Source organism: Trachemys scripta, chromosome 15 (assembly GCF_013100865.1).
Source record: "Trachemys scripta elegans isolate TJP31775 chromosome 15, CAS_Tse_1.0, whole genome shotgun sequence".
Taxonomy (NCBI): Eukaryota; Metazoa; Chordata; order Testudines; family Emydidae; genus Trachemys; species Trachemys scripta.
Window position 1 is genome coordinate 16822145 of NC_048312.1, and position 12927 is coordinate 16835071.

Here is a 12927-nt window from a genome sequence, read left to right on the forward strand (position 1 = left end):
AAATGAAATATGGTCATGTTTATCCCACTGAAGATAGCAAATGAATCAACTGAAATCAGGAAGATTTTGAGTAAAGAACCACCACAAACTGATGGAGTTAGCCCCTGAATCTCACCTGTCAGAGAGGAATAGGACTAGCCTGTACTTGGCTTAAAAGAGTGAAGGTGATGACAGCTAAATTGTTGCAAAAAAGCTTCCTCCCAAGAAGTGGTGTATCTGTCACTCTGGGGGAGGGGGTGGGAAGCAACCAACATTCATAAGCTAATTGAAATAAATCCCAAACACTAGCATTTGTACAGCAATTACATGGAATATTTATCACCAATGGGATGAATGCTGACCTCTGACCCTCAGATGTTTCCTGTAAATGAATCCGTTAGTTCCAAGCTCTTCCTCTGTTCTGAATGTGGTGAGCAGGGTGTTCTACTTCGAAGTGGAGATGAGCTAGGGAAGAGGAAGATAGCTAGCCATTGTCAGTGTGAGGGCCTGTGAAAAGAGCAAACTGTAAAACCTTCCCTCCTGCACTCTGAAACTGAAATTAATTATTAGTAATAGTGGCATAAATTACACACTGTGGAGCCCTACTGGGACTGCTGGCACTTTTTTTTAAAGATGGATAGCTTTAAAGTCAGTACTGTGTGATGGTTTCTAGTATGTTTAAAATGCATCTTACAAGACTTGATTTTGTCCAATGCTAGCAGACAAAACTACAGTTTCATACATTTTTTCTTCTCTTCAGCGTCCCCAGTCGAGATAAAGAGGTGAAGTGACTCATTAGCGCAGCAGCCAGGTTAATTATCTGAGCAAAATGCAAGAATTACTGAGCCGAAGATCAATGCATTTCCTTATCTAGCATTGTCACTGTGGTGTGAAAATGTGGATCACTGTGTCCTGCCTGGATGAATAGGACATGATATGTTAAGACAGGGGTCGGCAACCTTTCAGAAGTGGTGTGCCGAGTCTTCATTTATTCACTCTAATTTAAGGTTTCACGTGCCAGTAATACATTTTAACATTTTTAGAAGATCTCTTTCTATAAGTCTATAGTATGTAACTAAACTGTTGTATGTAAAGTAAATAAGGTTTTTAAAATGTTTAAGAAACTTCATTTAAAATTAAATTAAAATGCAGAGCCCCCCAGACCGGTGGCCAGGACCCGGGCAGCGTGAGTGCCACTGAAAATCAGCTCGCGTGCCACCTTCGGCACGCATGCCATAGGTTGCCTACCCCTGTGTTAAGACAACAATATGTGTTTCAGACAAGCGGTGATGTATACAAAGTCTTTAAGCATGACTTTACAGTGTGCTCCCACGTGAATTATGGAGATGAGCTGGTACGAAATGCAGGAACTTTCTGTTATTCACACACTGTTTGGAAATTCTAGTCTGCGTCCCAGTGCTGGAGGCATTTTTCCAGCTGAGCGTGTACCTTTCCTTTGCCACATGGCAGCATCAATTTGGCCTTTGAGAGCAATTAAATAGTTGTATACAGGCACAGAGGATGACACACTCCCCAAACAGCTCACTCCTATTATTCACACTTGTTAGGCCAATTTCATTGCTGGTGTACCTTCACTGAAGCCAGGGCAGTTGCACCAGTGACGTAGTTGGCCTATCACTCCAGCACTCTTTTGTAGCATTATAGGTACTGAAAGCATTTCAGAAACTGCAGCACAGACATTAAGTGTGACTAAGGCCCCTGAAGGAGCGGTTAAGTGCCTAAGTCAACATTGAGGCACCACTGGCATGCACAAAACCACTGCTCAGCTGCACCAAATCTGTGGGCACCCGTTTCTGCCAGAGGGCGTACGCACAGCTGCCTAAGTCCTGACTCTGCTGGGCAGCTTGGCATCAAGCTTATACCTAAGGCTCAGTGGGATTCCCAGACCAGGTGGCTCCTTACCTGCCGGACCTGCGGAGCCCGATTTAGGAGGCATACTCTGAGCACACCGCACCTGCACAAAAGATGGTGGGGGGGAATTAAATATTCATTGGCGCAAGGATATGACTCCCCCAGAGTGCCCTCACCACCAGGCTATAAAGTCATTCTTGATCTCACTTTCTGGGCTGCTGCTGCCTGTTTATGCATTTCATGCAAAGTGGAAGAGATTCAACAGAAGAGATTGTGAGCAACCCATCCCAGAATAGCCCTGGCAGCCTGTCTTTTAGGGTTCAGAGTAGCAGCCGTGTTAGTCTGTATCTGCAAAAAGAACAGGAGTACTTGTGGCACCTTAGAGACTAACACATATATTTGAGCATAAGCTTTTGTGGGCTACAGCCCACTTCATGGGATGCATAGAATGGAGCATATAGTGAGGAGATATATATACACATACAAAGAACATGAAAAGGTGGGAGTTGTCCTACCAACCCTAAGAGGCTAATTAATTAAAAGAAAAAACTTTTGTAGTGATAATCAAGATAGCCCATTACAGACAGTTTGACAAGAGGTGTGAGAATACTTAACATGGTAGAAAAAGTCAATGTGTGTAATGGCTCAGCCATTCCCAGTCTCTATTCAAGCCTAAATTGATCGTGTCTAATTTGCATATTAATTCAAGTTCAGCAGTTTCTCGTTGGCGTCTGTTTTTGAAGCTTTTCTGTTGCAAAATTACCACCTTTAGGTCTGTCTTTTAGGATTGTCAACTGCATCACCGCTATGGTGCTTGTTTTCATTTGGTCCCTAAAAATGTTTGCATAATGTTATCGGATACCAGGATTATTTGGGTTGAAGCAGCTGTTTCCTCCTTTTGTTGGTGTGTGTGCTTCTTAGATTCAGCTGCATTTACTCAGCCTAGTGAAAGGAAAATCTTAGACTGAGCAGAGAAATGACCCCTCTATATTTAATGCACATGCCTGAGGAGGTTCATTCTAACTTTTAGCTATTAGTGGTTTATTCCCTCTCAATCCCATCCATCATGCAGCCTTTGGCACTTTAATGTATTATTAAACCACATAGCTGGGATTGTAGCAACATAATCCCTGAATTGTGAATGTTTTGCCCATGTGATTAATGGTGTGAAATATATCTGTGCATGTTTTACCAGCGTTATGATGTGTGTTGCTTTATTCTGACTTTGCCCCAAGGAATCTGATGCATAGCTCAATACTGTGGCTACAAATGTGTCCCTTAGGTGATATAAAGATCCTGGGAAACCTTAAAGGTTCCCAAAGCAAACTAATTCTACAGTATCCAGAGGTACCAGATTCTGGTCACAAGCCTTACGAGGAGCATTTTGGGGGGGGGGGGGGGGGGAAGAAGCCTAGCTCGAGATTTGTCCTGGAATTTAGCTATCCTTTTGTACCAGTAAACTAACTCCATCTTCATACGCATTGTCTGTCTTTATTATAATGTTTGCAGCGTATTAGGAAATGGTGCAAATTGCAACCTGAAAAGGGTCTTTTAGAAACCATGCGCACACATCTGACAAATTGTTGAGACAAAACTACCTGCCTGAAGGACTGTGGTTGCCACTATACTACAAACAGTGGCAAATCCAAATGTTACAATAATGTCGGTCATAGAATTCATACTTCCTAACCCAGACAGCACAGGTCCAGCCACTTTCACTACAAGAAAATCTCCACTACCTCTTAAGAGTATAGAGCCTATGGCACACTCTTGAGCCGTTCTGACACCTTCCAGTAGAAGAGAGTGGTACACATTTGGTAGCCAGTTTGTTACATCATGTTACAAAGCCCAGTATGGAATAGATGAGAGAGGCAATTTTTGCATGCACATTTATGATTAAGAATGTTTTATTTAGAAGTTCTAATTTAATAACATGTATGAAAGCTAGAGAATATGGGACACATTCTGCTTCCATTAAGTTTCTGCCTGACTGTATGTACATTAGAACTGCAAAAAAGCAGCATTAATCACATGCCAGCATTCTGGACAGCCATGGCCCTATCCCTCCCAGCTCCCCTCAGGAGCAGAAGTAACTTGTGGACATGTGGGATTGAAGCCAGATCAGAGCACATGCAGTTTGTGCCAAAATGCACAGCCAACAAAAATCAGGAAATAAGACTTCTGCCCCTGTTACCAGCCCTAGCCATGGCTTTTCTCATGATGCATACAATCCCCAGTTGTGTAGCAATATCTGCTGGAGAGACATCCAGGCATATGTGTCGGAGGCAAGATTAATGGTTGGTTTTACATGATAATTTTGAACTTGGTAGAAAATCCAGGCATGGCATCCCTCTTGGTTGTAATTAAAAAGCCTATAATTGCTGGCATTAAATCTTAAGTGGATCCTCACCTACACTGCTTTTAACTTAATGCCTATTGTAACCTTTGTATTTTACTTTTTGCCTTGGGTTCTCGATGGCATACAGACTTGGCACCAAACTCACCAGAGAGCATGAATCTTTAAAGGGTTAGCACGTGTGCCCATCTGGTTTGAAGTAGCAAACAGCAAGCAGGAAAGGGAATTGATTCAAAGACTCCCTTCATGTTTGCTGAAATGTGCAAAGTGATTCTGAAAAAACAGAGCTTCCCTACTCCATTTTCCCAGTGCTGCCTTTAAAGGGGGCGAGGACTAGGGAGGAGTGGGCTTGTTCTGCCTCATTTTGATCCCATCAAAACCTGGTTTGAGCACCGTGACTTGACAGCTACTATCATTGAGCTTCGCAGTCTACGCAAGAAGAACTTGGGGAGGCTCTGAAGTACTGGGGCAGACTGGAGAACGAAATTCACTGAAAAGAGCAAGGGACTGGGCAGGGAGCAGCAGAGTGAAACGCAAATAAGTTAGAAGTCTTGCCTATACTAGAAAGGGTTCACCAGTTTAACTAAAGCCATCTAAAAATTGATGTTGCAAAGTCCTGATGAAGATGCACTTCCTGATGCATCTGATGAAGTGGGTTTTAGCCCACGAAAGCTTATGCTCAAATAAATGTGTTAGTCGCTAAGGTGCCACAAGTACTCCTGTTCTTTTTTCTAACAGTTTTAACTCCTTGCTCGTAGGGATTTAGCTTACTTTGGTAACTGACAGACATGCAGTTATAGACCAAGGCACTCAGAGCACTTTACAAAGACAGATAAATATTCATGCCCATTTTACAGAGCGGTATCATGCTGCATGAGGACTTCATGACTCTACCATTAAAATCACCTATTCTAAATTCTAGGGAAACCACCTTCATTTATTATGGCCGCCTTCAGTGTGAATCATTTGCATATAGTTCTCTGCCTTTCAAGGCCCAAATGTAGGATGCACTGTGGGACAAAGACCCCAAATGAGATAGATATGCAGGAAACTTAAAATGTGGTGGGAGCCATTCATAGAAAGGACGTTCCCTGAGCGCAGTTTTATTATTCTTTATTTCTCACTCCTGAAAGGTGTGAAGTGCTGGACTTTGAATTGGGACCAGAGAACTCATGTGCATGCTTTATTTCAAGCCAAGTGGAAGGCCCATCACATTTAATATATTCGAGCATGTGCCAGTGCTTTGCTGCACTGGGACTGAGGTCTTCAGCCTTACAGAGTTGAGCCCTTCTTCATTTTCAACAATGAAAGTGAAAGGACACCATAAACTTAGGTAGAAGACAGGAAGCAATGGAACTTAAATGAGTGATAGCCCCAAAATGAGGTATGGGCAAATGGCATGTTTCCTCAGCCTCACAGGGGTGATGTGTGGCTTAATTCATTATCATGTTGAGATCTTCAAATGACAGTTGCTAAATAAGTTCAAGTGCTATGATAATATAGCATCCAGTCCTGCAAAAGCTTCATAGGCAGAGGTCTCATTGACTTTAATGGAAATTCTGCATACAGAATTAGTCCTTAAGTGTGAGTTTCCTGGCTTTTGGTCTCTGTCACTTTACTATGTGAAATGTATAGATTTACCATGAGTACAAGAGCGTGTTTATTGTAATTATTTTATTAAGCCTGCTCTTCATAAGCTTTTCTTTTTTTGAATCTGGAAACATTTGATTTCCCATATGGAAAGAACATATTTATCATACTTTACACACCTTATATATGCAAAACATAGGTGACATATACAAGGCTATTTGAATTTCATAAAACAGAAAAGCAAGGAAATTAGAAATATTAAGTATATTACACAAATATGTGTGCCAATTTACAAACCTATAGTATCTTTAGTAAATGTGATTTCTGTTTTTTGGCACACAAAAGGTTTTTAAGCTCTTAACCACTGAAATCAAGGACGTTAGGAGCTTAAATACACACTAGCCCCCAGATCCTCAAAGGTCACTTTATTGACAAATGATGGATTTAAATACACACTAAATTCATAGTAATGGTCACTTTTGAAAGGTAAAGGTGTGTTTGCTTTCACCCGATCATTTCAGCCCCTCTGGTAAATTATGTATCTAATTTAGAGATGAACTGGACCAGAGTTAATTAAAAATGGAAAAAAGTTAGTTACTTCTGTATAGCGCAATTTATCAATGGCTGGGTTCTTATTTGAATCATATAGTCAGCCCTCTGATTTTTTTTAATAACATGAAATAATGTATAAACACCGCTGAATATTGCTGTGTAACCAGTTATTCTGGAATCCTACACAAATAGAAAGATATTGCCTTACTTAGGCATCTTTGAAACACCACAGATCTTTTTGTGTGTCACATCATACCTGGTTAAAATGTACGTTTTTTTTTTCTTTTTTTTCAAATCAGTTGTGTACGTCTGCAAATTCATGCGAGATGCAATGCACAACTTGCTCTGTAGACGGCGTTTGCTCTTCAGCCACAGCTCTGCGAGAATAGTTCACTCGCTGGGCTGAATTTCAGAGCCAGCCAACAGCACGAAGAATGGGTGAGTGGGTGGGTGTGTAAAAGGCGCTTTCTTGAACACAGCAGTTTGACTAGGTAGAAAATAACCTGATGTTCAAAACTGATCTAGCTACAGAGGCAGTTACAGATCTAACAGTGATGCCAGCCACAGCAGCCACGCAACCGCTTCTCAAACAAATCAACTTTCAGTTTAATTTCTTCTAAAGCTGAACCAGGAGGAAGTAAAAGTAGCAAGAATGCGGAGGGACCCACCGGTTGACTTTTCTCTGGCTGAAGAGGAGCTAGACGAAAAATAAAACTAAATAACTTGAGATCCTTGGGTGGAAGAGGCTTTACACATATTAATTAATTAGCTTTCCTAATCCCCCCTCCCCGGGCTATTAGCGCCCTTTCACCAGTGGAGCAGGGGCTACAAAGCGGTTGCTTTGCCCATGGTAGGATGTGACTGAGCCTCCTTTTATTGACGCGGACAGGGACCTTTCCCACTGCCCCTGCGGTGTTTGTAAAGCTCCGTGGCTGGTGCGGAGCCTCTGTCTTTGCTGTGCTCCCGGACCAGCAGGGACACGCCCGGTCTGGAGCAGCCTGCCTGGGGGTCGGGCCATCCCCCAGCGCTCGCTGGCCACCGCTTCTCCTGCCGCCCGAGCACTGGGCCTGGGGCCAGGGCGCTGGTCTAGCCATGGGGCTGACTCGATGGGCCTAGCAGCAGCCCGGCCCGACGGGCGCCCACGGGCTCCTGCGCACGGCAGCGGGGCAGGGTGGCGCTTCGCTCCCTCGAGGAAAGGGGGGAGGTCGACGAGTCGCTGCAGCTGGGCTGGTTTCAGTCCCCGGAACCCGCGCGTCGCGCCTCAGCCTTGTGTCCCTTACACAGCCCCGAGACACTGACACGCACACGCGCAGCAGGGCCTGGCCGCCCCGCTGTTGGAGGGGCACAAAGCCGCCCCACGCACACACATAACCACCGTCTCTCTCTCTCTCTCTCTCTCTCACACACCATTTCTCTCTCTCTCTCATATGCACACCCACACTTGTCAGTCGCTCTCTCAGCCCCTCACGCCTGTCAGGCAGCGTGTCTGTCACACACACACTCCCGTCAGCCTGTCGCGCTCTCATACCCCCCACACCTGTCACGTGTCTGTCTGTGACGGTCTCACACCCCCTGTCTGTCTGGTTCTCTCGCAGAACCTCACACCTGTCAGGGCGCGGGTGTGTCCGTCTGGCTCGCTCGCTCCCACACCCACTCAGTGTCTCTCTCTCTCCCACCCCCCGGGTCACCCCGTCTGCCTCACACCCCTTCTCCCCCGCCCAGCCGGGGGTCTCCCGTGGGCGCAGGGAGGGATTGGAAGGGCGGCGAGCAGCGCCCAACCGGGGGCCCCGACAGGCTCCTGCCGGAGGCCCGCTCCGTACAGCAGTGCTGGGAGCAGCCCCCCAGCCAGGCGGGGTGGCGCGGAAGCCCGAGAGGGAGGCTGCGGCATGGCCTGCGCCCCGTAGCCGGGCCCGCAGCTCCCCGAGCCCGTCCAGCCACTCGGGCGCGCGGCAGAGCGAGGGAAGCCCCGGCTGGAGCCGCGAACACCTAGCTCAGGCCCCGGCGGTGCGGGCGATCGAGCCCCGCTTGGGATCGGCTCAGGGCCCCACTCCACCTTTGGCTGTCAGTGCTCACAGGAACCCTCCGCCGCCAGGGTGGAGCCTCCGGGGCTCGCCGGCCGGAAAACAGCAGCATCCCCACCCCACCCCCACCGTAAAAGGCCCTGGGCCAAACTTTTCAGAAGTGGGGGGCTAAAGCTAAGCGCCGAATGCCATGTTCAGTCAGTGAAACAGGGAACCTAGTTGTCAGAGCTGCTGAGCGCCCACCAAAATCAATTAGCACGTCTGACCGTGTCACCACTCCCATGCCCTAGCTGGCACATTGAAGTGGCGGTGCCTTGCGTGCAGACACATATTTCCTCATCAGCATTTAAATACGGATGTACCTTAGGCATCCACTTTTGGGACTGTCCCCAAGTTCTCTTATGTCTTTTGAAATCCGTGAGAGTTTTGCCCTTGACTCCGATGACAGCACCATACAGCTCCATGAGGGATGGTCAGCTTGATATAAATTGGGTGTGTCTCTATATTACAATTTAATAATGGGAAAAAACAGCATGTGCCTTTGTAGTGTACATCCTGGTTAAACCAGATAGTGAACAGCTAGACAGGTCACATGGCTAGCGTGACCTTAAATTATTCCCTGGTTCTCCATACCAAAGCGTTGCTATAACATTTAAAAGGCTTATTAGGGCAATGCATAATAGAAAACCATAGGGCTGGAAAGGACCTTGAGCAGTCATCTAATCTAGCCTCTCCCCCAATGCTGAGGGAGGAACAAGTAGACCTAGACCATCCCTGACACGTGTTTGCCAAACCTGTTCTTAAAAACCTCCAATGCCAGCGATTCCACAACCTCCCATGGAAGACTAGATCAGTACTTAACCATCCCTACAGTTAGAAAGTTTTGCCTAATACCATCTCCCTTGGTGCAGATTAAACTGATTATTTAGTGTCTTACCTTCAGTGGACATGGAGAACAATTGATCTTGGACATCTTTATAACAGTCCTTAACATATTTGAAGTCTGGTATAAGCCCCTCCCCCGTCCTCTTTTCACAAGATTAAATATGCCCAGTTTTTTTAACTTTTCCTCATAGGTCAGATTTTCTAAAACTTTTTATCATTTTTGTTGCTCTCCGCTGGACTCTCTCTAATTTGTTCACATCTTTCCTGAAGTGTGGGGCCTAGACCTAGACACAGTGCTTCAGCTGAGGCCTTACCAGTGCCCAGGAGAGCAGGACTGTTATATCCAGCATCTTATATGACACACCTGTTAACATCCCCCTTAAATGGTATCAGCCTTTTTTGCAATTGCACCACATTGTTAGCTCCTATTCAATTTGTGGTCCACCATAACTCCCAAACCCTTTTTAGCAGTACAACCACAGTTGTTCTCACTTTTGTGTTCATATATTTGATTTCTACTTCCTCACACTAGTACTTTGTACTTATCTTTATTAAACTTGATCTTGACAAATTGGAGAATTGGTCCAAAAACAAGATGATTTTGAATTCTAATTCTGTCCTTCAAAGTGCTTGCAACCCCTCCCAGCGTGGGGTTGGCTGCAAATTGTATACGCACGCGCTCGCTCTCATTACCCATACCATTAGTGAAAAATATTGAATAGTACCAGACCCAGGAAAGACCCCCTGTGGCGACCTGTAAGATAGGGCTTCACAGTCTGACAGTGACAACATTGATAACTATCTCTTTGCATATGTTTTTTTCAAACCAGTTGTGCAGCCACACAATCAGTTTATCAGACCATATTGCCTATGTAGAAAGGCTTCCACGCTCTATGTGTGTAGCACAGAGGGTCTCTATGACAGCTCTAGATAAGCCAGTGTGCTCACTACATGCAGTGTGTACAGGGCCGGTGCAAGGAAGTTTCATGCCCTAGGCGAAACTTCAACCTTGGGCTCCCCCCCCCGGAAGCCATGCAGCAGCTCCCCATCCCAGCTCACCTCTGCTCCGCCTCCTCCCCGAGCACGCCACCCCTGCTCTAATTCTCCTTCCCTCCCAGGCTTGTGGCACCAAACAGCTGATTGGCGCCGCAAGCCTGAGAGGCAGGAGAAATGGAGCGGCGACCGCGCGCTCTGGGAGGAACACTGTAAAAAAATTGGGGGCACTGCTTTTGGTGCCCCCAAATCTTGGCACCCTAGGCAACCACCTAGTTTGCCTTAATGGTAGCACTAGCCCTGACTGTGTAGAAGGATAGCAACTGATATACTAGCCTTTATAAGTACCTGCTGATTTAGGGATGCAATACCCTAAAAATCTCTTGCCCTCTTAACTTATCTGTTCCTTTTATCAGATCTACACAATCTGTGTTATAGGAGGGACAGAGGGATTAGCCATTAATGAGGCACTACAAGTCATAAAGGCCCCAATTCAGCAAGATTTTTTAAATTGACTTTTAAACATGTGAAGTCAAACTGGATTACTCCCATGCTTAAAGCAAAGCATGGCCTTAAAGACCTTGCTGACTCCAGGCCTAAATCCAGGGGTGGGAGAGCTGTGGAAATACCCTTTAAGGTTTATAATTCTAGCCATTTCTAAATCTGCATGGTCTCTCCCACCCTTTCAGATGCAGAATTACCTTAGTGGTCCCTGTTCTAAAAATGCTGAGGGGATAGTAGTTTGGTGATCTAAATTTCAGGCTCAGATACACTTCCTAGAGTCAAAAGTTCAAACCCTAACAAGGGCTTCATCCTTCCAGAGGAGATAAATAGAGTTCCATGCAGTTAAACCAATGGACTGTTTGTTCTGCATGGCCATTATAGAAACCAAGCACATTTTGTAAAAGCAGGGATCAACCCTGGTATCCTTACTCAGTTTCCTCTCACTCCCCTCCCCCATACTGTTAAGTGCATTAGGGACAAGTTTGTTACTAGTCACTACCCCAGAACTGGCTGGATTTCCCTGCTACAGTAAGAACATAAGAAGGGCCATACTGTGTCACACCAATGGTCCATCTAGCCAAGTATCCTGTCTTCCGACAGTGGCCAATGCCAGATGCTTCAGAGGGAGTGAACAGAACAGGGCAATTTATCAAATGATCATCCATTCCCAGCTTCTAGTAGTCAGAGATTTAAGGAGCATAGGGTTGTGCCCCTCACCAGCTTGGCTAATAGCTATTTAGATGGACCAAATCTCCATGAATTTATCCCAGTTATACTTTTGGCCTTCACAACATCCCCTGGCAATGAGTTCCACAGGTTGACTGTAAGTTGTGTGAAGCGGTACTTCTTTATGTTTGTTATAAACCTGCTGCCTATTAATTTCATTGGGTGACCCCAGCTAGTGTATTATGTGAAGGGGTAAACAACACTTCCCTATTCACTTTCTCCACACCATTCAAGATTTTTATAAACCTCTATCATATCCACCTTTAGTCATCTCTTTTCCAAGCCAAACAATCCCAGTCTTTTTAATCTCTCCTCAGATGGAAGCTACTCTATACCCCATATCATTTTTATTGCCCTTCTCTGTACTTTTTCCAATTTTAATGTATCTTATTTTAGATGGGGCAACTAGAACTGCACACAGTAGTCAAAGTATAGGCATACCATGGATTTATATAGTGGGATTAAGATCTTTTCTTATTATTTATCCCTTTCTTAATGGTTCCTAATATTCTGTTATCTTTTTTGACTGCTGCTGCACTATCCCCAATGACTCTAAGACCTCTCTCCTGAATGGTAAGAGCTAATTTAGACCACACCATTTTGGATGTATAGTTGGGATTGTTTTCCAATGGGCATTACGTTACATTTATCAACATTGAAGTTAGTCTGCCATTTTCTTGCCCCTTGAGCTAGTTTTGTGAGATCCTTTTTCTAACTTCGCAGTCTGCTTTGGACTTAACTATCATGAGTAATTTTGTATTATCTATAAACTTTTACCACCTCCCTATTTACCCCTTTTTCCAGATCATGTCTGAATATGTTGAACAGCACTGGTCCCAGTATGTATGTATTTGTGTTCTAGTGTTACTTGCAAATTAAAGTCTAACCCTGCAAATTGTTCCACACAGGTGTATCTCTGCAACCATATGAAGCCTCACACAGCACAAGGATCTGTCTGGTTATATAGAACAACTTATAAGATCAGCGCCAACACTGCCTTTTTTTGTTTTCCCCCAAAGTGACCTCACTTTGTATGGGGAGGGACTTCAGAACACACAAACTGATCAAACACACCCACACCCACACAAAAAAGAAGGAAAACCATTTATAAATGTCACTGTCCAATGTCTTTTCAATTTAACTGTAATAAGATTATCTACACATATCTATAAATATCTACAAGTATCTACACTGTTTGCAGATATGACTCTCTGGTTGTCTTGACTTTTTCCTACACTGCAACTATTATGAAAACAAAACCAAAAACGTTTGTATAATCTCTGAAAGAAAAAAATAAATATAACAACTTCATTAAACAAAAGCTTTGGCACTAATCAATGTCCAGGTAACAAATCATAGTGAAAACTCTGAAATAACAGCGACAAAGCAACAGGGCATGTCAGAGAGCAGTTTCCACCTGTCTAATAATATGCACAAGTCTATTTCACA